The following is a 24,952-nucleotide window of genomic DNA, read 5'->3' on the forward strand; positions in this document are numbered from 1 at the left end:
ATAAAAATATTGAATCATTATGCTGTACCCCTAAAACTAATACAATATTACAAATCAACTATACTTCAATTTGAAAAAAAGAAGAAAAAAATTCGACTCATACACCAAATGATGCTGGTGATGTGGTTTAATCACTCAGTAATGTCTGACTCTTTGTGACACCACGGCACACCGCCAGGCTCTTCTATCCATGGGATTCTCCAGGCAAGAATAGTGGAGTGGGTTGTCATTCCCTTCTCCAGGGGATCTTCCTGACCCAGGGATGATCAAACCTGCATCTCCTGGTTGGAAGATGGATTCTCTACCACTGGGCAACCTGGGAAGCCCTCCACACTGATTAGTGCCTCCCACTGCACACTTTCTCCTTCTTTATTGGTTATTCCTTTGTTATTCAGTCACTCTGTTATTTCTGATTCTTTGCAACCCCATGGACAGCAGCATGACAGGCTTCCCTGTCCTTCATCATCTTCTGGAGTTTACTCAAACTCATGTCCACCAAGTCAGTGATGCCATTCAACCATCTCATCCTCTGTCATCCCCTTCTCCTCCTGCCTTCAATCTTTCCCAGCATCAGGGTCTATTCCAATGAGTCGGCTCTTCACATCAGATGACCAAAGTATTAGAGCTTCAGCTTCAGCATCAGTCCTTCCAGTGAATATTCAGGACTGATTTCTTTGAGGATTGACTGGTTTGATCTCCTTGCAATCCAATGGACTCTCAAGAGTCTTCTCCAACACCACAGTTTGAAGGCATCAGTTCTTTGGTGCTTGGCCGTTTTTACTGTCCAGCTCTCACATCCGTAAATGACTAAAGGAAAAACCATAGCTTTGACTATATGGACCTTTGTCAGCAAAGTAATGTTTCTTCTTTTTAATACACTCTCTAGATTTGTCATAGCTTTTATTCCAAGGAGTAAGCGTCTTTTAATTTCAAGTCTGCAGTCACCATCTGCAGTAATTTTGGAGCCCAAGAAAAGAAAGCCTGTCACTGTTTCCATTGTTTCCCCATCTATTTGCCTTGAGCTACCCTAATTTGAGAGTTTTATCTTTTCCTGTTAAGTATTGCTGGGTTTGTGGGGCAAGGGGGAAGGAGTGTTTTGAAGCCAGCTTGTTTGATATAAACTAATATTTAATTAGTAAAATGAGGCCTACTGTTGTGCTTTGATTTTTTTTTTAAGGTTGAAGTTCATTATCTGTTCTGTTCATGGGCCGGTCCAGTATCTTACACTCACCTACAATGTCTGAAAGACTGTAATTCTTGGTCTACACCAATTCAAACGTTGATCAGATTTTACCTACTAGAATTAAAAACACAGCTAAAAGTCTAACATGACTTCAAGAATAATTTACCCAAATCATATGATTTCCCCAAAAATGCATGCCCTGTGGACACAGTATGTATTGTTTGCTCCACTTATTTTGAATTGTTGATTTTCAGGGGCCTTAATGGGCTATTCTAACTTACCACTCACGAGAAGTTCCTGTTAATAACATGAGCACATCTAAGGGGGCAGCTTCAGACAGTGTCACCAGATCTTCACGAATTCGCAAAGAGGGATGACCAAACCAAGCAAAGAACCGGCACTCAGCCAGATGCACTCAACCATTCTCAGAATTTCTTTTTAGTATATTTGACTTATAATGTGATGTTAAATACTGCTGTACGGCAAAGTGATTCAATATCACATATATTATATTCTTTTTCTCAGATCCTTTTCTATTATGGTTTGTCATAGGATACTGAATATAGTTCTCTGTGCTATACAGTAGGCCCTTGTTAATGAATTCTAATATGAAAGCTTACATCTGCTAACCTCAGACTCCCAATCTATCATTCCCCAACCTCTCCCTCTTGGCAGCCACCAGTCTGTGCTCTGGGTCCGTGATCTCAGAATATGTTCTAACTCCAAGAGCAGTGGCCTTCAAGGAAGTGACACCACCAGCTCACTTGACACATCTTTTTTATACTGTCTGTCGCAAAGGAATTTTTTCCTTGACCTGATTTTGTAATCACTTTGCTTAGCAAGCACCGTATTTGGAAGTATGAAGGTTTTGCTGCCAAAGTAGCTCCTGAAAATAGAGATGTTCCTCTTATTCAGATACAGCCAGTGCCTAATTCTTGCCTCTAAAGAGTCTAGGTTAATTGTCTCACTTTTAATTGTCTCACTTAATGTCCCACACCAGCAAATTCTACAGCCTAATTCTGTGTTACACTAGAGAAAATTCCCTTTGCCTGAAACCGGGCCTCTAAGCTAAAATAAATGGGGGAAGAAAACAGGTGTTAAGAATGTACCTTTCCCCCAAAATCAATGTTATCTCAGCTAGTGGTCTCTGGAGCAAAAGCAAGTGCCTCTCATTCTCTGTGAAGCCAATCCAACATGTACAGGCATGCGCAATCGCTTCAGGCATCCAGAATCGCTTCTGACTCTTTGTGACCCCACAGACTGTGGCCCACCAGGCTCCTCAGTCCATGGGATTCTCCAGGGAAGAATACTGGAGTGAGCTGGCATACCCTCCTCCAGGGGATCTTCCTGACCCAGGAGATCGAATCCACATCTCTTGTGTCTCCTGCATTGGAAGACAGGTTCTTTACCACTAGCACCACCTGGGAAGCTTCCAAAAAGCGTGTATCATCCAGTAAAAGCTGGCTCTGTCAAGCATATACAGGGAATCTTGTATCTCTGTACATAAAGCACGTCTCTTCCGGGTGACAAGTCAAGTCCAGGTAAAGTTTATTACAAATTCTGTTTGAAATCTCAAGAAGAAATAGGAAAAAAATAACAACAGCTCCGTGGAGCTATACTCAGGAAATGACTTGAACTCATCCCAATTTTAAAGTTCCATTCTAGACAGCAAGCAGCTCAAACCCCATTTTCTGAGGGAACTGCCCTTACAGGGAAGGTGTGGCAAAGCCATCTGCTGCTTTATAGTGATGGTTTGCAGCATTGTTTTTCTGGTCCAGCTATGAAATTGCACTAATCACAGAAACAGACTGTTTGGCCAGGAAGCAGTGAATGCCAGATACAAGTGAATTTAAGCCCACATGTACTGAAGCTGCAAGCTTAGTTTGCAATTTATGGGCAAGTGGTTTTATATTTATTGATCTGGACCAAGTGCAGGTCCTATAGGGGAAATATGACAGATTTCATCTGTCTGACAGCCAAGTCTAATTGTATTTTCAGTCTGAAATGACCAAAGACAAAAGTGCACACGTCGAGAGCCTTCATTCTGGTGCCATATGGAGTATTAGATTCAGGGCTGTGGTCACTGTAAGTGTTCATTTTAATAACAAGTTGCGTGCTGCATCCTGAACAGCTAAAAGAGAGGTGAGAGTTTTTCATTCAAATCTGAATTAATAGACCATCTGATTCTGCCTGAATGTGGGTGAGCCATGCAAGCGTGCCTTTTATAGACCTGATTGGGGGGAATTGAAAAGTTGTGTCATATATTATTGATTCATCTGGTCCATGAAACTTCCGAGCCAAAAGTCAAATACTTCCCACAATGGTTGTCACTAAAATTATAACCAGTACTTCTGGGAAGGCCTGGCATCTTAAAAATCTAAAACATTTTCTATATGCTTACTTTCTAGTCAGGAAGACTAACTGTGCCTGTGAGAACAGTGATCTGTCATTTCTCTTTTTCTGACTCTGTTTCTCTGTCTTTATCTCACACACACACACACACATCATCATCATCATCATCATCGTCATCATCATCACAGAATAGACACTTCATTGAAGCCCTTACATAACTGAAGAGACCACCAACAGTGAAACCTACCTCAAAAGAGTATTGCTAATACCCAGTGTTGGGTTCTAGTGAAGCATCACTCCGTATTCTTAATTCTGATTGGCTAATCTTTTATGAGTAATATTTGACCTGCTTCTTGGCTTCTCCTAACTATGCACATGGTATAGAAGAGGACTTACTGGCTGTTAGATTATGGGACAGTTACTTACTTTCTCTGATTCTGTATTTATCATCTTCAAAAATAGTTTCATCACTATGTCACAATGGTTGAATAGGAGGCTGTTAAAAGTATCAAATTGTGTGTGTGTTAAGTCACTTCAGTATTGTCCAACTCTTTGCGACCCTACCCAGGGATTGAACCTGCGTCTCTTACATCTCCTCCATTGGCAGGTGGGTTCTTTACAACTAGCACCGTCTGGCAAGCCCAGGTATTAAATTACTTAACATATATTTTAAAAATAAAATATTACTTCAATGCCTGGTTGAATTAGGTGCTCAGTGAATGCTAGCTTACAATCCCTCTTCTCTGACTGTCTCAATGAAAATTTTCTTCTCTTCATTGCTTCAGCTCCCATCTCAATCTTCAGATTTCCTTTGTAGCTCAGACAGTAAAGAATCTGCCTACAATACAGGAGACCTGGGTGAGCAAGACCTGGGTGAGCAAGACCTGGGTGACCACTCAATCCCTGGGTGAGCAAGAAAGATCTCCTAGAGAAGGAAATGGCAACTCCAGTATTCTTGCCTGGAAAATCCCATGGACAAAGGAGCCTGGTGGGCTACAGCCCATGGAGTCAAAACTGAGTGACTAACACTTCCCACTTCCATCTTCATCCTCCAGAGACACACCTTCAATCCCAACTTTTCAGCCATTATTCACTCTCTTAACCTAATTATTATCTGTTCATCTACTATCACTCCAAGTTGCCCCCAATCCTAGTGCTCCAAGTTCAAGGGCTCTTCCAAGTTCAACGTCAATAAAATGAAATTCACTTTTAATTTCACCCAACCATGCTGTCCTGCAATCTGCCATCCTCTCCAACTCCCCTTTCTTTCTTCCTCTACTGTTGAATTGAACCACTATCCTCTCATTCTTCCAGCCTCAAAACCCTTAAGTGGGGGACTCCCCTCATGGTCCAGTGGTTAAGAATCTGCCTCTAAATTCAGGGGACGCAGATTTGATCCATGGTTGGGGAATTAAAATTCTCATATGCCGTGGGGCAACTAAGCCCACAGACCAACTGCTAAGCCTGCACAATGCAGCTAAGCCCCAATGCAGACAAAAATAGATAAATAAATATGGGGGTGTGTGGATTCAGTCGTGTCCAACTCTCTGTGGTTCCTTGGACTGCAGCCCACCAGGCTCCTCTGCCCATGGGATTTCCCAGGCAAGAATACTGGAGTGGGGTGCCATTTCCTTCTCCAGGGGATCTTCCTGACCCAAGCACTGAACCCATGTCTCCTGTGTCTCCTTCATTGCATGTTGCAGGGGGTGGGGAACCTTAAATGATGGAGTTGCTTCTTCATCCTTCACAACCAGCCAGTCACTGGAGCCTGCCACATCTCATGACCTTTCAGGTTCTTCCCTTCTTCTCTTCACAGTGTCACCAGCCCCTACCCCTTCTATCAGGGTGAGTGTGGCCATCCTCTACCTCTCCTCACCCCAGAGTGCACTCTAAGCAGGAGCACTTCTGAACTGCAAGAATGAGCTTCGATATTAGCTTGCATAGTAGTTTCCTGTTCTGTAGAACCAACTGCCACAAACTTAGTAGCATAAAAACAACACAAGTTTATTATCTCACAGTTCTGGAGGTCAGAAGTTGGAAGTGGGTTTCAGAGGGCCAAAGTCAAGGAGTCAGCCAGGCTGCGCTGCTTCTAGAGGTGCTGGAGGATAATCTGTGTTTTCTTGCCTTTTCCAAATTCTAGAAGTTACATGCATTCCTTGGCTTCTGGCTTCCTCCCTTCATCTTCAAGTCCACCAGTGTAGAATCTTTGGTATCTCTCTTCTCTTCTTTCTTCCTCTCTCTCTCTTCTCTCCTCTCTCTCTCTCTTGATAATCTATCATTTCTCCCACTATATCTTCCCAGTCCTCCCATCCCCTCTCTTTCTCATTTTTCCTCTCATTCTCATATTAATACATTATCTGACCCACCCACATAATCTAATCTCCTCAAGAGATCCCTAACCTTAATTACTTCTGCAAAGTCTCTGCCATGCAAGGTTCCAGGAATTAGGACATGGATATCTCTGAAGCCATTATTCTACCTGCTACACCTACTTCATACAATTACTCCATATGCTTCTATGGGTTCCAGCCACACATGCATGTATGCGTGCTTAGTCACTCAGCCCTGTCCTACTCTTTGCAGCCCCATAGACTAGCGCACGCCAGGCTCCTCTGTCCTCCACTCTTTCCCGTAGTTTGCTCAAATTCATGTCCGTTGAGTCATTGATGGTTTCTCTTCATCTCATCCTCTGCCGCCCCTTTCCCTTTGGCCTTCAATCTTTTCCAGCATCAGAGTCTTTTCCAATGAGTTGGCTCTTTGCCTCAGGTGGCCAAAGTATTGGAGCTTCAGCTTCAACATCAGTCCTTCCAATGAATATTCAAGGTTGATTTCCTTTAGGATTGACTGGTTCGATCTCCTTGCAGTTCAAGGGAATCTCAAGAGTCTTCTCCAACACCACAATTTGAAAGCATTAATTTTTCAGTGCTCGGCCTTCTTTTTTTTTTTTTTTTTTTTTTTAGTGCTCGGCCTTCTTATGGTCCAACTCTAACATACATAAATGACTACTGGAAAAAAATCATAGCTTGGACTATACGGACCTTTGTCAGCAAAGTGATATCTCTGCCTTTAATACACTGTCTAGGTTTGTCATAGCTGATCCTTTCACAATCCCTATAATTTTTTAGCCAGAACCTTCTTTAATGCCACAAAGGGGAACTGTGAACCCCAGACAAGAGAAAAGGGATTGCAAAGGTATGACACAGACTGTTGGCCTCTCCCTGAGAGGGAAAGAGAACCCATCAAAGGGCAGAGACCCTGCTCAGTTCAGTTCAGTCACTCAGTCGTGTCCGACTCTCTGCTACCCCATGAATCACAGCGCGCCAGGCCTCCCTGTCCATCACAAACTCTCGGAGTTTACTCAAACTCATGCCCCTCGAGTCGGTGATGCCATCCAACCATCTCATCCTCTGTCGTCCCCTTCTCCTCCTGCCCCCAATCCCTCCCAGCAGCAGGGTCTTTTCCAACGAGTCAACTCTTCGCTTGAGGTGGCCAAAGTACTGGAGTTTCAGCTTCAGCATCAGTCCTTCCAATGAACACCCAGGACTGATCTCCTTTAGGATGGATGGATTGGATCTCTTTGCAGTCCAAGGACTCTCAAGACCCTGCTAGGTTCCCTCTATTCAGTAGCACTTGGGAGTCAGTCCCTCTCCTCCCTACCCTCACCCCTGCATCTCAGGATAAAGAACAGTCAGCAGTCCTACTGTGTTGTAACCCTACTAGTAACCCTCCTGGATTGTTAGGTAACTTTTTTAACTGGGATGGTTAAGTCTTACCCAGACTGTGGTGATGTATAAACAAATGGGACAGCAGAAACTGGCACCAAAGAGTTTGCAGGGGCCTCTGGAGGTCTCTGGAAACAGCTGAGCTCAGCACAGGAGGTGGAAGAAGACAAAGAATCTCTAAGGTAACTGTGGGCTGCTCTGGCCAAGAAACCAGATCGAGGGACTTAAGCAAGCCAAGGCCTCAGCAGAGATAACCCAACATCGAGATATATCTTCTGAGGAAGCAGATAAAGGAAGGGTAGAGGAAGTCAGAACCCCAGCAGTACTTCAGGAACCCCAAAAGTACCAACCCAGCTGCTTTAAGTCAGTTGCCTGTTTTTAGGGCAGCAGCAGGAAATAATTAAGCAAATTAATTTTGGATTCACACAATGCCCTGTTCCACCTGCAGTGGGAAGAACCCAGAATACCTTCAGATCTACTTCCAGTCTTTTCCCTTTAAAGCCAAATCCCTGAGAGGCCTCAAAGGGATTTTCAGAAGAAGAAAACCTGCCTCTCTTCCAAAAAACAATCCCATTTGCCAGCCAGGAAACAGAAATGTGGAAGAATAAACCCCACTTTATCCTATGACAGTCCCAGGGACCCTTCAGAAATACTCAATTTAACTGCTCTATCAAAAGGTAGTACTGATGTCCAACTTGGAATTAGCCATAGAGGGAGTTTAGGAATCCTGCTTAATACTTATGTTCTTTACTACTTCAATCTCAGCCTATAGAGGTATATCCTTTACACATAGAAGTCATATAAACATTTTCTATAGGAATTCATTTAGATTGGAGAGAAAAAAATAAAATCGTGGGAGAGATCAAGTTGAGCTTGAAGTTTAAAGGATGGGTATAAATTCAGATGGAAGGCAATATTCCAGGTTAGAAGAACTTTGGTCCACACAAGTAACAGGAAGCATTGCCTCCAAGAAATCCTGCTGATGAGTTTGGCAAGGTAGGTTCTTGATGGCCAGCTCAGGAATTTGGATATTTTCCTAGAGTGCAAGGAGAGCTAGCTGCAGATTTTTGAGCAGGAAATAGCTTGGAAATTTTTCTCTTACCCCCAAAGGAAATTTTACCTCTAGCAAAGAGAAACAATACCAAATTTATAAAGCATATCTACACATCAAGGAAGAAACTGATTCTTTCTCTTACCACATACAACATCATTACTTAGCATTAATAGCTAAAACTGTTTATAATTTGCATTTAACTTTATTGGATTTTTACCAGGCAGTCAAAGTTAGCCCATCAAAATGCTCAGTGGAATCAAGCATGACTTTAACAAACAATTTTAAATTAAAACACAGAACTCAAGGATCATTCATGAATGTGCTAGCTTTTCTTTCCAGAGCTATTGGCTGATTTTAGCCATGACATATCAATTTTCAAAGAAATGAATAGTACCTAGGACACTCCCTTGTGTCTGGGATTACCGTCAACTGAATTGAAACAAATTCTAAGTTCGGCCTCTAATGCTTCTTTTCACAGATTGAAAGGATGCACTTTGGAGTTTTGCACTGTTGGACATCCAATTTATGCGGTTGTGAAGAACTGCTAAGCAGTTTATCTTCTATCCATTTTAACGATCAAAACTGAATTCCAATGAAGCCCTTCTACTATGACTACTGTACTATTCTGTATTGCCTGTTGTTGACAAAGTGACCATGTGACAAATTGACAGCCAGCTTTATTAAATATGGTTGTAAGCAAACTATCCTGCATAAAGCCCTACAAGTTGAGTCAGGCTTTGGGAACAAAATACGATAAAACATGAAACCAGACTGTCTAAGCAGGGGTATCTTCCAAGAGATTCAAAACATCAGAATAAACAAGTGAGAACGGCCTCTTCCAATTCAACAAACCTAAGCCAGACTAAAGGAAGACATGGGCATCGTGTGAATTCAAAATTAATTGGCTTTATTATTTCCTGCTGCTGCAGGGCAACAAACAACTGACTCTTTTTTTCAGTTTCTAAAAGCAAAAAGGTTGGTGCTGGTTGTTGCCATGAACATCCAATGACTGATTCATTCTTGCACAAGTGGCTGCTGCAGCTCAGTCACTTCAGTCGTGTCCGACTCTACGCGACCCTATGGACAGCAGCCCACCAGGCTCCTCTGTCCACAGGATTCTCTAGGCAAGAATACTGGAGTGGGTGCACAAGTGGAACCCATGGGAAATACTGCCAATAACTTGGTTTATTCCTTATCTTCTGTTCTCAGCAGACAACAGATTTGTCTATATTTTTACGGAGAGTCATGCATTTTTCAGTTAGTATACAAACAACAACACTGTGTGATTCCTTTTGGTCTTAGTCTTCAGGGATTTGGGGAAAGGAGAAGAAAACCAAAGCATTTGGAGCATCAGTGTGGCTGGACCAAGCTTCCCATAGCCTCCTGGGAAGTCCCACTGCTTGCAGGGAAGTCCCGCTCAGAGACATGTATTGAGCCAGGTAACTTTGATGGTCTTTTCCCACTTTAAGGCTATTGCAAAGAACTGGGACGCTTAGCATGCTCACCCACAGGGCTCTCTGAGGCCAAATGAACCCAGTGTGTGAGGAAGCCTGAATGTGCATGTGTGTGTGTGCGTGTGCATACCTCTCTTTCAATCTTGGGCAAATTACTTCACTCACATGTGATAATGGGACTTCCCTTGTGGCTCAGCTGGTAAAGAATCCGCCTGCTATGCAGGCAACCTGGGTTTGACCCCTGGGTTGGAAAGATCGCCTGGAGAAGGGATGGGCTACCCACTCCAGTATTCTGGCCTGGAGAATTCCATGGACTATATAGTCCATGGTGTTGCAAAGAGTTGGACACAACTGAGCGATTTTCAGTTTTCACTTATGTGATAATGAGGAAATACCTTCCAGGATTCTTGAGGTTGAATTAAAATACAACAGTAAAAAATGCCTAATATATGCTATATTTAAAATGGATAACCAACAAGGACCTACTGTATAGCACATGAAACTCTGCTGAATGTCATATAGCAGCCTGGATGGGAGGGAAGTTTGGGGAAGAAAGGATACATGTGTATGTGTGGCTGAGTCCCTTCACTGCTCACCTGAAGCTATCACAACATTGTTAACTGGCTACACCTCAATATACAAAATTAAAAGTTTTTTTTTTAAACATGCCTGATGTAGCACTGTATATAGGATATCCTCAACAAATGTCATCTTTCAACCTGCTTTATATTTCCATGTGACAAGGATCTCATGGCAAGGGGGGCCTCCATACTCCCCAGAGGAGACATGTAGGAATTACCAGCATGCTTATCAAGCCCTGGTCTCAACCCTGATTTTGATATAAATTCAATCCCAGTTAAGGCCATCCATACCAGCCATCCACAAAGAGATGTATCTGAATTATAAAACACCAGCCTCAACCTTATTGAGATCCAGTGTAAATCTACCTAAGTAGCCAGAAAAATCTTCTCCCTTATAGGGTTTCCCAAAGAGTGAAAAAACGGGGCCCTCTCACTTGGTAACCCTACAACGGGACTAGCTATGAATTAATGAGATGCCAATGAGGGCTTTGCCAAGCTCCCCTTTGCTGTTAGGGAGCCATTGTGAAGTATTCACAGAGGTATTACTTTTCAGCTCCCCCCACCCATCCAGATTGCAAAACTCAACTTCCTCTCCCTTGTATGCATGCATGCTAGGTCGCTTCGGTCGTGTCCGACTCTTTGTGACCCTATGTACTAGAGCCCGCCAGGTTCTTCTGTCCATGGGATACTCCAGATAAGAATACTGGAGTGGATTGCCGTGCCCTCCTCCAGGGGATCTTCCCGACTCAGGGATCGAGCCCACGTCTCTTATGTCTCCTACATTGGCAGGTGGGTTCTTTACCACTAGCGCCACCTGAGAAGCCCTACTTCACAACCTGCCTTCCTGTGACTTTCCACCCGAACCACTAAGAGAACACTTGATGAAGTCACATGAGGACAATACCACCTTCTTTCTCCTCAGTCTTAACGTTTAGAGCAATTATACTTTCTGCAGTCACACTAAACCTCTATCCCCAGACTATCTGCTCTCCAATCAACCTTTTCCCAGCATTACATGCACTTCAGTACTTTTTCCCTTCTCAAATGAAGAAAAACATTCTTTCTGAGACACGTTTTTGAAGCAATAAACAGCTCACTTCTTTGTGGGAAAATAGGCAATTTTCAAGTAACCTTTGGAAGCATCTAAATAACCCACACATATTTATGGCTGAGTGACTCTTTGGATGGAAGAAGCTTTAAGCCTGTATTTGCAAAGATTTCCATTAACATCTTTGAGCCACCTCTCATCTCATTTTAAAACAAATGGCTCACTCAACAGAAGAGAATCTGGGTGTGTTTTCTTTTTTTTCTCCTCTCTCTCTCCTCCCTTGGCTTGTCTTCCTAAGCAGAGATTTGATGTGTGCACAAAACACATTTAAGTTCAATTGGCAAATCTTCACCCAGAGGTCTCAGGGTCCTGGGAGTGAAGACAGAAGCTTTCGTGGCATCCAGGGTCAGCCTTTATGTCCCATTTTAGATGAACCTCCATTTCACCTCACCCCGCCCCCTACTCCTTCCTTCTCACAAGAAAAATTCCTCAAGGAAAAGGGAAAAGGCTCTCATTTTCCCACCACCCCCACACTGCAGCAGAAAGCACTGTTTATAAAGGGTTTGTTCTCAGGAGAAAATGCCATAAGCTATATTTATCTCTAACTAATCCATTTCTCTCTACTCCAAGATTAAGGAATTAATGACTGCTACAGCTGCTGTCCTTAGCACATTAATTACTATAAATTGGCTACAGCTTCAAAAAAAAAAAAAAAAAAACCCACTCAATGACAATGGTGAGAGGGCAAGGTTTATGCATTAGATATCTAACCTAAATAGTAAATCAGCATAGCATGGAGCCCAAGAAGTTATATACCAACTTGAGCATTGGGTTTCCACCCGCAGGCTGTAAGCATGGAGAAGGGGTAGAGGTGGGCAAGAGAGGGAAAAAATACATTGTATATACACATAACTTTCCTCAAGACAGATCAAATACCAAGGAAAATTACTCTTGGATCCATAAAAGCCTCCATCATTACAAATTTCCTTAGGTCATTTTTCGATACATGGACTATTTTGACATTTCCTAAAATCCTTGCAGACGAGACAATGAATATAGACAATGAGTACAGATGTTCAGAAAGACTCGTCTGCCCTGGTTTCCTTGGAAGTCCCCATTCCAAGGCCCACACACTTCCGTCTTCAAAATCATCTCATCTTCCATTTTCTCTCTCTGTGACACATCTTTCCCTTCTCTGCCCTTTCCCCATCCTATGTTTCACAGTTCTTAGCCTCAACTCAAAGTCACCTCCTCCGGGAAACTGTTGGAGTTCCTCTAGCTGTTACAACATACTTCAAGGAACTTAAATTTTCCTCTCCCAGACTCAAGGTCATGAGCACCCTGAGGGTTGGACTTGGGTCATTTATACTAACACACAGTTGTTCCTCTGCAAGTCTCAACATCCCCTTGCCCCACCTAGCTCCCTTCCTTTTCTTCCTCACCCTCTCCCTCACCCACTCCCTTCCTACTTCACTCCTCTAGATTCTGGCTTCTTGAGCCCATCACTCCAAAACAAACCAACTCTGATACCAGTTTGCTAAATCCCAAGGCATACCACAGATGAAAACACCCCAAGTCATAAACCTAGCGTTATGCAGCTTCAGTCGTGTCAGACTCTTTGCAACACTATATATAGGCTGTAGCCTGCAAGGCTCCTAGGTCCATGGGATTTCCCAGGCAAGAAGACTAGTGCTGTGTTTAGTCGCTCAGTCGTGTCCGACTCTTTGCAACCCCATGAACTGTAGGCTGCCAGGCTCCTCTGTTCATGGGGTTCTCCAGGCAAGAATACTGGAATGGGTTGCTATGCCTTCCTCGAGGGAACCTTCCCCACCCAGGGATGGAACCCAGGTCTCCTGCACTGCAGGTGGATTCTTCACTGCCTGGGTCACCAGGGAAGCTCAAGAATACTGGAATGGGTAGCGTATCCCTTCTCCAGGGGAACTTCCCAACCCAGGCCTGAACCGGGGTCTCCTACATTTCAGGCAGATTCTTTACCAGCTGCGCTACCAGGGAAGCAAGAATACTGGTATTAAGACACTTTAGTCATGTCTGATTCTTGTGACCCCATGGACTGTAGCCGCCAGATTCCTCTGTCCATGGGATTCTCCAGGCAAGAATACTAGAGTGGGTTGCCTTTTCCTTCTCCAGAGGATCTTCCTGACCCAGAGATCGAACCTGCATCTCCTGTGCCTCCTGCATTGGCAGGCAGATTCTTTACCTCTGAGCCACCTGGGAAACCGCAGAGCCCATTCTTAACTTCGTCATCACCTTACCCCCACTCTAAGTGACGACCAGGCTGACAGCTCTCCTTTCTGCAGAGCCAAGAGTCTGTTCCACTTCTCCCCACCCCTTCTGCCACTGCCCTAATTTGAACCTCATCACCTCCTCACAGAGCTGCAACACCCTCCCAGCTGGTCCTTAGCTTCCAACATTGGCCCCCGCCCCCACTACACCTCCAAGCAACCCCTATTATTGAAGTCCTCTACTTAACATTCTGACTTATTTCCCCCTTTGCCTCAGGATAAACTCGCAATTCCTTTAACATGATTTACTAGGGTTTTCATTGTCTTTCTCTGGAGTCTCATCAACTTTAACTCTCTACCTTCATTTCCTCAGTACAACACTCAGTAACTGCCCAGCTTTTTGTTTTCTATTCCACTTTGTCTGCAAAGGGCAGAGATACCCTCAAGCCAAACCAAACTGGGTGGGATTTACTGTAAGGATGCAGGGTGCCTCATACCACCTGATCACAAGAGCTTCCCAGGAACTGGAACACAACCGCCATCAGAAATTGATGCCTTTCTTTCCATCACCCCCTAAGAGACCCTAAGGTCACAACATCATTTCTCCCATCTCTGCCTCACTCCCATTCTCTCTCTTCCAGTCAGCCCCCAAGCTCACTACCTCAGCTCAGCCCCCTACCTCAGCTCAGCCCCCAAGCTCACCCCAGCCTGTACTATGTGACTTAACTCTTACAACACTGCCTTTCATCTTCCTCCTCTGGTGCTACCATCTCTCAGCTTTCCAATTCCAAGTTGCTGAAGGAAATCTTGTGGTTCTGTGTCACATGCATCTCAGTGGATGGGTGCCCTTGAGTCAGCTCTGGGACACTCCTGTTACACCATATCTCCTAGGAGGGAACCAGACTTTCATTGTTACATACTCTGTGCCCAGCAGAGAGTCACGCATGGGGAGTCTGCTGAGTAATGGCCTACCAAACATTCACCAGTACTCTCTATTTAGAAGACCTACCAGAGATCTTTTTCCAGTTAGACCAGGCAAGGTAAGAAAGTTCTGTTCCTTTAAGGGAGTTGCCCAGATAATAAATATTTTCTGACTCTTAACTTCCCTTAGCGTCCAACCTGCCACTTAGCTGATAACAGCCCCTAGTAACAGCTTTAACCAAAACAGCAATAATCTTTTGTAACTTCAGCCTGCTTGTTTGACCTCTTCTTAAAATAATTGCTGACTTGGGTTTTAGAAGTCTAGAAAGAAATCAGATAAAAAGAATAAACAGGATTAATGCAACATTTTAGCACTGGTATAATAACAATTACCTCAAGATCTGACCAATTTGCAGTTCACCTCTAGACGCCAAAGATTTATAAGGCACTGGGTATGGAGTGTGGCTTCTAATGTAGGACAGATATGAAAAGCTCCATCTGAAGTCAGGTTTTATTGTTTCTTTTTTTTTTTTTTTTCTTTAAACAATCTGGGTTTTCAGTCCTTATTACACTTTGAGATTCCTATTTCTCTTTCTCTTTCTCTGTGTGTCTCCTCTGTATCCCTCTTCATCTCTTCCTCCCTATCTCTCTCTCTCTCTCTCTCTCTCTCCCCCAATCCTGCCATTTCTCTAGTATTTGCCTTTCACTACTCAAGCCTGTAAGCGTGTGTTAGTCATTCAGTCGCGTTCGACTCTTTGAGCCATGGATGGATTGCAGCCTACCAAGCTCCTGTGTTTGTTAGGTAGTTAGAATAGGAAAAAGGAGTCCATAATGGCGGTGGCTAAAAGACAAAGAAAGGAAAAAGCCCGCAAAAATAGCACAAAGGAAGGTCTGAGGACCAGAGTGGGAACCTCAGGTGAAACAAACAGCCCTCCTGGCTAGCCCAATTTACACAGGGCAGGCTTGGGGGATGGGGAGAAAAAGCATATAAAAAGAGGAGCCAAAATTGAGCCTGGGGTTTCTCTTCACATCTTTTGGGTTGGCCCACCCTCATGCCTCGAGGATGTATTTTCTTCTGCTTGCCAAATAAAACTGAGCTGTAACACAGAACTGTAACACTAGTCCATCCGTCACTTCAGATTTTTGCTGCCACAAGACAGAAACCAGGAAACTACAAACTCCCCTGACATATTCATGGAATTCTCTGGGCAAGGACACTGGAATGTATTGTCATTTCCTTCTCCAGGGAATCTTCCTGACCCAGGAATCAAACCCAGGTCTCCTGCATTGCAGACAGATTCTCTACCATCTGAGCCACCAGGAAAGTTTGCTACTCAAGACCAACCATCTATTTTATTTCCAAAACTTTGTAGAAACCAATAAACTCCTAGAGACATAAAGGAAATAAGGGATGAATTTATGAGGACTGAACACTCACACAGTCTTTTTGGATGAATCTATTCATTTTCTTGGGGGGTGGGGGGGGATAAAAAACCTTAGAGGTTTGTGAGCCTGCAAGGGACCAGAAACAGACCTTAGAGGCACTAAAGGTGAAACTGGTGCTCTGGTGCTCTGGGCCGTGTCCACCAGCCTTTGCCTTTCAGGTCCTGCCACTGAAGACCACAGAAGGGCAGACTGTGCCTCAGACTTGCCTCAGCATAAACATCACCCAAAGGGATCGCTAAACAAACATATTCCTGGAAACTACTGCCCTGACTGAATCAGAACCTCCAAGAATGACACTTGAGAATAAAGATTTAATGAGTACCTGGACAATCCTTATGACCTGACAAATTTGGAAACACTGGTCTGCATGGTCTCAGTGGGTCTGCCCAAACTGTGTTCTATTTATGAAGGGGTTCTCACGCCCAGTGGACTCACCCAGAGAACTTCTTACACTAGCCAATGCCCCTACCCAGGCAATTCAGTCAGAAACTGGAGGGAGGAGAGCCTGGAGGTTTTAAGTCTCACCCACACACTGAACACATTCTCATTCAAATCGGCAGCCATGGATGGAAACCACGGGTACAGCACCAGCTACATGAGACACTCCATGAAACACAAGGGTTCTCAAAGGTAGAATAAGTATAAAAGACTGTCATCCACAAGCCCCTCTTCTAGATTCCCAGTGCAATCTGTCACATCAAAGAATCTGGAAGTCCTACCACAAAAATTCCAATTTAATTTTATTTAAATTTATTTAAATGTATTCAAATTGCTCTCAGATTTTAATTGGAGAAGGAAATGGCAACCCAGTCCAGTATTCTTGCCTGGAGAATCCCATGGATGGAGGAACCTGGTGAGCTACAGTCCATGGGGTCGCTAAGAGTCAGACGCAACTGAGCGACTTCACTTTCACTTTTCACTTTCATGCAGTGGAAAAGGAAATGGCAACCTACTCCAGTATTCTTGCCTGGAGAATCCCAGGGACAGAGGAGCCTGCCATCTATGGGGTCGCACAGAGTCGGACATGACTGAAGTGACTTAGCAGCAGCAGCAGCAGATTTTAATTGCCAAAAAAAAAAAAAAAACCCACTTACTGTGTGTGTTTGCTTGTTTGATGGTTGGTTTTTACAGAATAAGAATGAACATCCTGTATAGTAGGAACACACTTAAATAAAGGTGTGTTTCTTTTCTGAGTGAAAAACTAGCCATGATGTTCCAATGCAATTTGTGACATTTTCTGGATTATCATTCTGCTTCCATCACACTCATTTCTATTTACTATTTTATTCCTGGATTTTCTGTTGTCACTGACTCTCCCAAACTTGGCGAGTAGATTCTCCCTCAAGGAACATGGCTGAGACAAAGTTTTTTATCCCTTTACCTTCCTTTAGCCTAACTTGGGGGGCACAGCCTGGAAGAACTACCCCTGCTCAAATGCAGTGACATGTCTCTAAGTTGTCTGCAAACATATCATATCCAAGGTTTTTAATATCATGATTTCCAAGTTATTCATATCCCAACAAGAAAGAGCTGGAAAATGAGAGACCTGGAATCATGTGTATGTGGAGCTTGTCCACAACTGGATGCCCATTGCCCAAAAATTATAACACAGGAAGCAGGGACAACCACAGTTCCCATCCACACACTTCCCTAAGCTGGCCAGTTTCCAAGAGGGGAGCAAAAGTGAGTCATTAAAACACATGAGGAAGATGAAGGGAAAAGCAATGGACTCTACTCAGAAAAAGAGAGAGACAAGGAAACAGTGAATTTTAAATTACAGGACATTACATTTCTCTCCCACTAATACAGCATAAATGGTCATTCTGACCAGCACTAACTCTGTGATGGGTTCTCTCCACAGCAGCTGTACTGACATTGTGAGTGAGGATGTTTAGCAGCAACCCTGGGCCCTACTGGCTTCCCTGGTGGCTCAGTGGTAAAGAATCTGCCTGCAATGCAGGAGATGTGGGTTTGATCCCTGGGTCGGGAAGATCCCCTGGAGAAGGAAACGGCAACCCACTCCAGTATTCTGGCCTGGGAAATCCCATGGACAGAGAAGCCTGGCAGGTCACAGTCCGTGGGTTCGCAAAAGAGTCTGACTTGACTTAGCCACTAAACAACAACTTGGTTCTACCTAGTAGATGCCATTGGCATGCTCCTCCCCGACATTGTGGCAATCAAAAATACCTCTGGATATTGCCAAATGTCCCTCAGAGGCAAAACTGCCCCAAGTTAAGAACCGCTGCTCCAAGGCATGATTCCTGTTTGTTAAACATTATGAAATCTAACCACAGAGTGGGAAATAAAAAGTTAAATCACAAATCTTTTTTCTGGATTATTTCACTGGGATTAAATAAAATATATGATTTTTCCTAGAAATTTTCCAAGATTTTTGTTTCCTATAAAAAGTGCCAACTACATTATTTTAAATCTTCAGTTGACTAGTGGAGGGCAATGATTTTGGGGAGATGGTAAATTTCTAAGCTCAACCTAGAATATTTTTAATTACCAAGAAAGTTGGGGAATTATGAGCTTACTACAAAAAAGTTTACAAGGTTGTGTGTTAAGAAAAAAATAACCCATAACCCAAGTAAAAAGGGAAACAGGCAAGAATTCAAAATACATGTAACAAAGATTAATGTTCAACATATGAAGAGTCTGCCAAATCAATTCTGTAAAAAATAGAAACTGAGATTATGATAAATAAGTAGCCAAAGATACATGCAAACAATTCAGAAAAGAGGACACTCAACAAATGAATAATGATGAGTGCTGGAAAATTATAAGCATCATGGGAAATCAGGGAAAACTAAATGAAACATAATTTTCACCTCTAAAACTAGTATCTTTGTAACTAGGAAGATTTTGCACTAATAAGGGTGAGATGAAAAAAACACCCTCACATACTGATGGAAGAACTTTTTAAAATTAACTTGGCAAAAATTAGTATGAGCTTTAAAAGTATTCATTTTGCATAATTAATGCTAAGAAAGTAATCTTAATTACTGGAAAAACTTTAAAAATCCTCATTATAGTATTATCTAATAAAGTGAAAAGTTGAATATCACCTAAATGTCCAACAAGTACATTACAGAGATTACTTGTGGTGATTGGCTGTAGTGTTATGAAGCCACTTGGGTCACACAGTAAGACAGACATGACTGAGCGGCTAATACACACAAAAGAAATTTTACCTAAGAAAAAAACAGGTACAAAAATCATACTAAAAGTATGATTACAACTATATATATTTTTCAAGGAGGTTGAATAGATACTAACTGAAAGGTTAACCCTGTTTGCTTCTGGATAGCTGGCTCACACATGAAGTTTCTCACTCCTACTGTTTTGTTTCTGAATTTTTGGTAATGAGCATGTACCACTTTCACAGTGGTAAACATGAACTTCACAGGAAATGATTAACTTTTCTGAAAATGCAGCTCAGTGCAGTTTAGGTACTAAAAATAAACTGGCTTCTCAGTCATGTTTTCTTCAGATTGAGCTGTTTTGAAAACACTCCCATTGTATGCAAGCTGACTGAAGCCAAGGAAACCTAATCTGCTGTGACTTCAGGGCAATCAGACCCAACCACATAAATAATCAGGGTAAGATGGCTTCCGGGACACCCTTAAAAAGCCTTAAGATACAGTTTTTCTTCCTTCGCCACTCACTTTTTTTTAACCAAATACATCAAAGAGGCGCCTCTCCACATAGCAATAGAAAATCCTAAGCAGGAAAAAGTAATATTAAGTCAATTCATTCAGTGAGATAACAAAAATATAAGATAAAATAAATTGTGAATTCGCAATGTATCTTTCTCATCACTGAAGCCTGGTCAATATTTATTGATTATTACTCTGTTCCCTTTATCATGCCACATTCATGAGACATAAGAAAGAAGCAAAAGATATGAAAAGATCTGAACTGTGAAATAAACAGTAATAAAATAAGGAAGTAGAGAAAAGACATAGAGAGCTACATGCATACATAAGTGTGTGTGTATATATATATATATATATATATATATATATAATCACTTATTTGCAGGTCAGAAATTCATAGGGTTTAGGATTGGAAGATACTTTAAATACAACTACTTCCACTAATTTATTTTGTATATGTTTTTGTGTTGAAATAAAGAAGACTGCTACAGGAGGTCATTCTAGACAGATATCAGAGCAGGCACAATGGTGAGAAGATCCTTAGAATCAGAATTTTAGATTAAATTAAGATACTAAATTAAATTAAGCAATTAAAATGGTTATATAATGCCTTTAGTTATCAAAAGCAGAATTCTTTTCTACATTCCCTAATGAGGTTGAAATCCTTTAAGAATTATCACTGATGCCTTTATCTCCATAGCAAGCTCCAGGTCATACAAATTTCACTTTGCAAACATCTTTTCCATACAACTGCCCTCTCTACGCTCATCAATTAGATGAACATAGTAAGAAAAGGATGGCATTGATCCAGGCAGGAAATGAAGATCTGGACTGAAGTGGTGACAATGAGAATAAACAGAGTAGGATAGATGAGATATACTTTAAAAGAAAGTACAAAAAGAGATTGATGACTCATTATATATAAATATGGGGACCATGTTTTCTGAACCAAAAATAATGGGCTACATGCCCTGACAATCATGAGGGCACTTTTGAGATAAATGGGGCAAAATATTTGCTCTCAGCACCAACTCAGAAAATCCATATAGAGGGATCTTTTTTTTTTAATGAGTATGGCTGGGAGTTATAGAATGAAAGTCAGGATGAAAGAGTGGGGAGCCAGCAAGAAGAAGAAAAGGAAGCCCTCTCTAAACTTTAAGGGCTGGAATATTTTCTTTTTCTATTCAAGCATGTTCTCCTTGGCTGAAAAATGCTGTGTTAAACGGATCCGAGGTCGTTTCCATCCTCATGAGAAATCTAATGCAGTATTTCATCCTAAACATTATAAAACTTGGCATTAAAAGCTTCCCAAACTCTATTTTCCCCTGGAGTCAGGTACCGTTTGTCATTTGCTCACACATTCCTTCTGGCAGACTGCTTTACAATGATTCCCACGGGCAGCTAAGGAGCTGAAGAGCATCCTTCACAGATGACTTTCCACTGAGTCTAGAGGCCGATGGACACAAGTAGGAAACCAACTCACCCCATTACGGATGGTGTCTGTCATAGACGGCACATGTGTATTGTCTGCTCTCCTTATTGCCCACCTGGGTTTATAAGGGGCCACTGGGAAACAAAAGTTGAAACCTGACAATAAGTTCTATATTAAAGTGGTCCTCCCTAGGAAGCATTGTTCTTTTTGAGTGCTTACCCAAGCCTATCTGGTCCAGAAAGACTGGGAGTAGAGAATATACTCTCTCAGGGTGAAGACAGAGAGATGGTGAAAAATGAATATGAGCATTATTTTAACCAGAAATATGGTGACTGCATTTTCTGAGGAAAAAAGCATTTATAAACAAATTTTATAAAAATCATTTGTGAGGGAAAAAATGTGATTTGTAAAAAACATTTTTATATTCAATACAATGGAGGCCAAGAAAAAAATCATGTTGAAATTAAAATTGAAAAATCCAAGATATTGGTCACTATAACTCCACAGACACATGGAGAGCAGTCTTTATTTTTTTTACCTTTGATAAAAGAATTTTTTAAATTTAGAAGGAGTACGGGGAAGGAGGGCTTCCCTGGTGACTCAGTGGTAAAGAATCCATCTGTCAATACAGGAGATGCAGAAGACACAGGTTTGATCCCTGATTGGGAAGATCTGGAGGAGGGCGAGGCAATCCACTCCAGTATTCTTGCCTGGGAAATTCCATGAACAGAGAGCCTGGTGGGCTACAGTGCGTGGGGTGGCAAAGAGTCAGACGCAACTGAAGGGACTGAGCGTGCACACAGCACAAGGAGGAAGAGGTGGATGTCAGAATGTGTAGGTATCATACAAATTAAATTAGCAAATCACTGTTTTTGTAAATACACTACATAGTCTAAAGGAGGAATTTTGGGGTCCATAACTCAGCTCTCTAAATACTTCTAATCCATAGCCTAAACGAGTACTGAATACAAACCCTGTCAGAAGTTGTAGGAAGTGTATGCACGCGGTTGCTTCAGTCCTGTCTGACTCCCTGTGACCCTAGGAACCGCAGCCCTCCAGGCCCCCCTGTCCATGGGATTCTCCAGGCAAGAATACTGGAGTGGATTGCCATGCCCTCCTCCAAGGGATGTTCCCAACCCAGGGATCAAATCCACGTCTCCTGCACTGGGGTGGATTCTTTACCCATTGAGCCATTAGAATATACATTTTATTCTTACCTTGTTGACAGGAAGGAATATGGTGTAGAGAGACTCTAAGAATAAACCATCCTGAAAGAGCAGTGTTTTGGTGCTGTGGCCTTGATGGTGGTCTGTTGTAGCCTCAGAAGCCATTACAGTTAATGACCATTACAGAGCCACAAGAAAACAGACCTCTAAGCGGGACTTTTCAGGTGGTGTCTCTGTGCATTTGAGATGAAGTTTCTGGTATCTATTAATGTTATTGATTAAACCACAATGCTTTCATGTATCCAGAATGTAGTCTGTGTTGAAAATCTTTCTTTGAAATAAAGATTTTCTCTACCTTCCAACTCCCCCATCTGTAGGGGAAATTTTTCCCTGCTCAAGGGGCAATCATGATGAAAAATGCTCCCATCTCTGGATACAAAACGTGGGGGGACTCCCGAACCACAGCGGGCCTCTGTCGTAGTTAAAACCAGACCTGCCCCTCTAACACAGGTCTCTCCCCAGGTAGCTCATTCTGTGGTGATAAACGTCCTCTGAAGAAGATGAGCTGGTAGCAAGGATCTCACATCCACAGTCCTAACAGACCTTAGGAATGACAAGGTCAGTGTTTGGGCATGGTCTTGTGTACCACACGCTATGATCCCTGATTTCAAGGAAATGGAAAGAAACTCCTACCTGGGAGGGAGTGAGGAGAGAGAGAAAAAACGGGTTGTAGACTTAGAGTAATCCATTTCCAAGGGGAACTCCTGCCTCTCGTGAGGACCAAACGGATCCCACTGAGCCCCAGAGAAAACCAGGCATATTCTCAAGGTCTCAAAATTCTAGCACTCCCAACACGGGGGTCCCCAGTTTGATCCGAGGGAACCAGATCCCACATGCCACAACTAAGACCTGGGGCACCCAAATAAATGAATAAATAATAATAAAGTTTAAAAAAAAAAAAAACTCAGCAAGATCTAAGAGAAGGCTAGTATGACTCATTCAGGACCACAGTCATCAAGGTTGTGTCCACACACAGACACGTTTATGTTTTACCTGTTGAGTTCAAACAGGAGCTCATAGAGATATTCTAGAAACTCTGCTATATGACTTAGATCTGTCTTTAAATTATCACAAACATAACTATCAATAGCTTAACCTTTCTAGAGGGCCATTTGGCAATACCTTTCAAAAGCCTTTATAGTGTGTATATACTCCTAGACTCAACAATTTCTCATTTAGGAATTTGTCCTAAAAAAAAATCATGGACTTATGCAAAGATTTAGGTATAAGGATATTCAATCTGTATTTGTTTATAACAGTAAAAAACTGAAACAACCAAATGTCCAGCATTAGGGGGCTGAATAAATTTCAGTATGTTGGTATGAAATGCTATGCACTATTTAAAAGTAGTGTTTTAATGAGGAAACAGGGTAACTGAAAAAAAATTACAGAACAATATCAATAGCATGGTTCTATTTTAGGAATGTACTACAAAAAATGAGTAAGCAAAATTAAGAAAATCAAAATCTCCATCAACTTGTTAATAGTTTCATGTAGCTTCTAAAGTTCATAGGAGTATGGGTTATTTAAAATAAAAAATAAAACAGCGTTTTTTAATTGCTACCTTTAAATTTCAAGCAATTAAGTATTCCTCAATAATAATTATCAGCCCAGCTGCTGAGAAAGAAGAAAGAAAACAGAACTAACATGAGTTGTTTTTACATATGTTATTTTGTATTCAATATCATCCAAAAGTAGAGTCAATCCAACTTGAATTGTCTCCTTCTGGTAGATATAAGATAATTAGAATGTATATTTTCTATAAGAGGAGGGAAATGTCTTGCTTTTTCTTTGAATCTTTTATCATTAAAACCCTATCATTATGATTACTTCCTCTGTTTACTGAACTGGATGAATTCTAAAGTTATTTTTTCTGAGGTGAAGATGTTAATTTGCATTACCTCTGATTACTCATTTGAAAGAATGAGCCAGGTTGCATCTGCTATACATTATGCAGTGAACTGTTGATTATCTGTGGAGACAAGGACAGCACAAATAATAAAAATCCACAGAGAATACCCAAACTTCATTTTAGCCAGAAGTGTCAACAGTTTGCCAGAGTTGTTAGCAAGGAACAAAGCTGATTTGAGTTTTATCTCCCAACTCCCTTCCATCTGCTTGAGGATTATGCTAATAAGAAGTGAAATGACCAGCAGCAGAGGCAGCCCTGGGTAATTCCTAGTCAGGAGAGTTGGTTTTTGATTAATCAAGATTTGGCTGAATTGGAGCACGGACATACAACTCCCTCCCAATAAGGATCCTAAATACTCTTTAAATATTCATCATCTAAAAATTTCCATTTACTTGATAACATGTTTCTTTTTTACTAGAGTCACACAAAACTCGATTTTTATAATACCCTATTTCTGCCCTACCTGCTCTACCTACATAGAATAAACAATGAACTCATTTCTCTTTGTTGTACTACCCTACTAAACTATCCAATTAAAATTTCTAAGTAGGTGTTATTTATAGCAATTACCATTCTGTATTCCAGATCAGTCTATTTAGGCAAGATGCAATTAGCTAAAACTCGATAGCCTAAAATTATTAGTATCTAAAACTTGGAAGAAAAATATGTCCTTCTATGACCTTTCTTTAGTCAGTATCATCTACAGAAATTCTACACTC

This window comes from Muntiacus reevesi, chromosome 13 (genome assembly GCF_963930625.1).
Source record: "Muntiacus reevesi chromosome 13, mMunRee1.1, whole genome shotgun sequence".
NCBI lineage: Eukaryota > Metazoa > Chordata > Mammalia > Artiodactyla > Cervidae > Muntiacus > Muntiacus reevesi.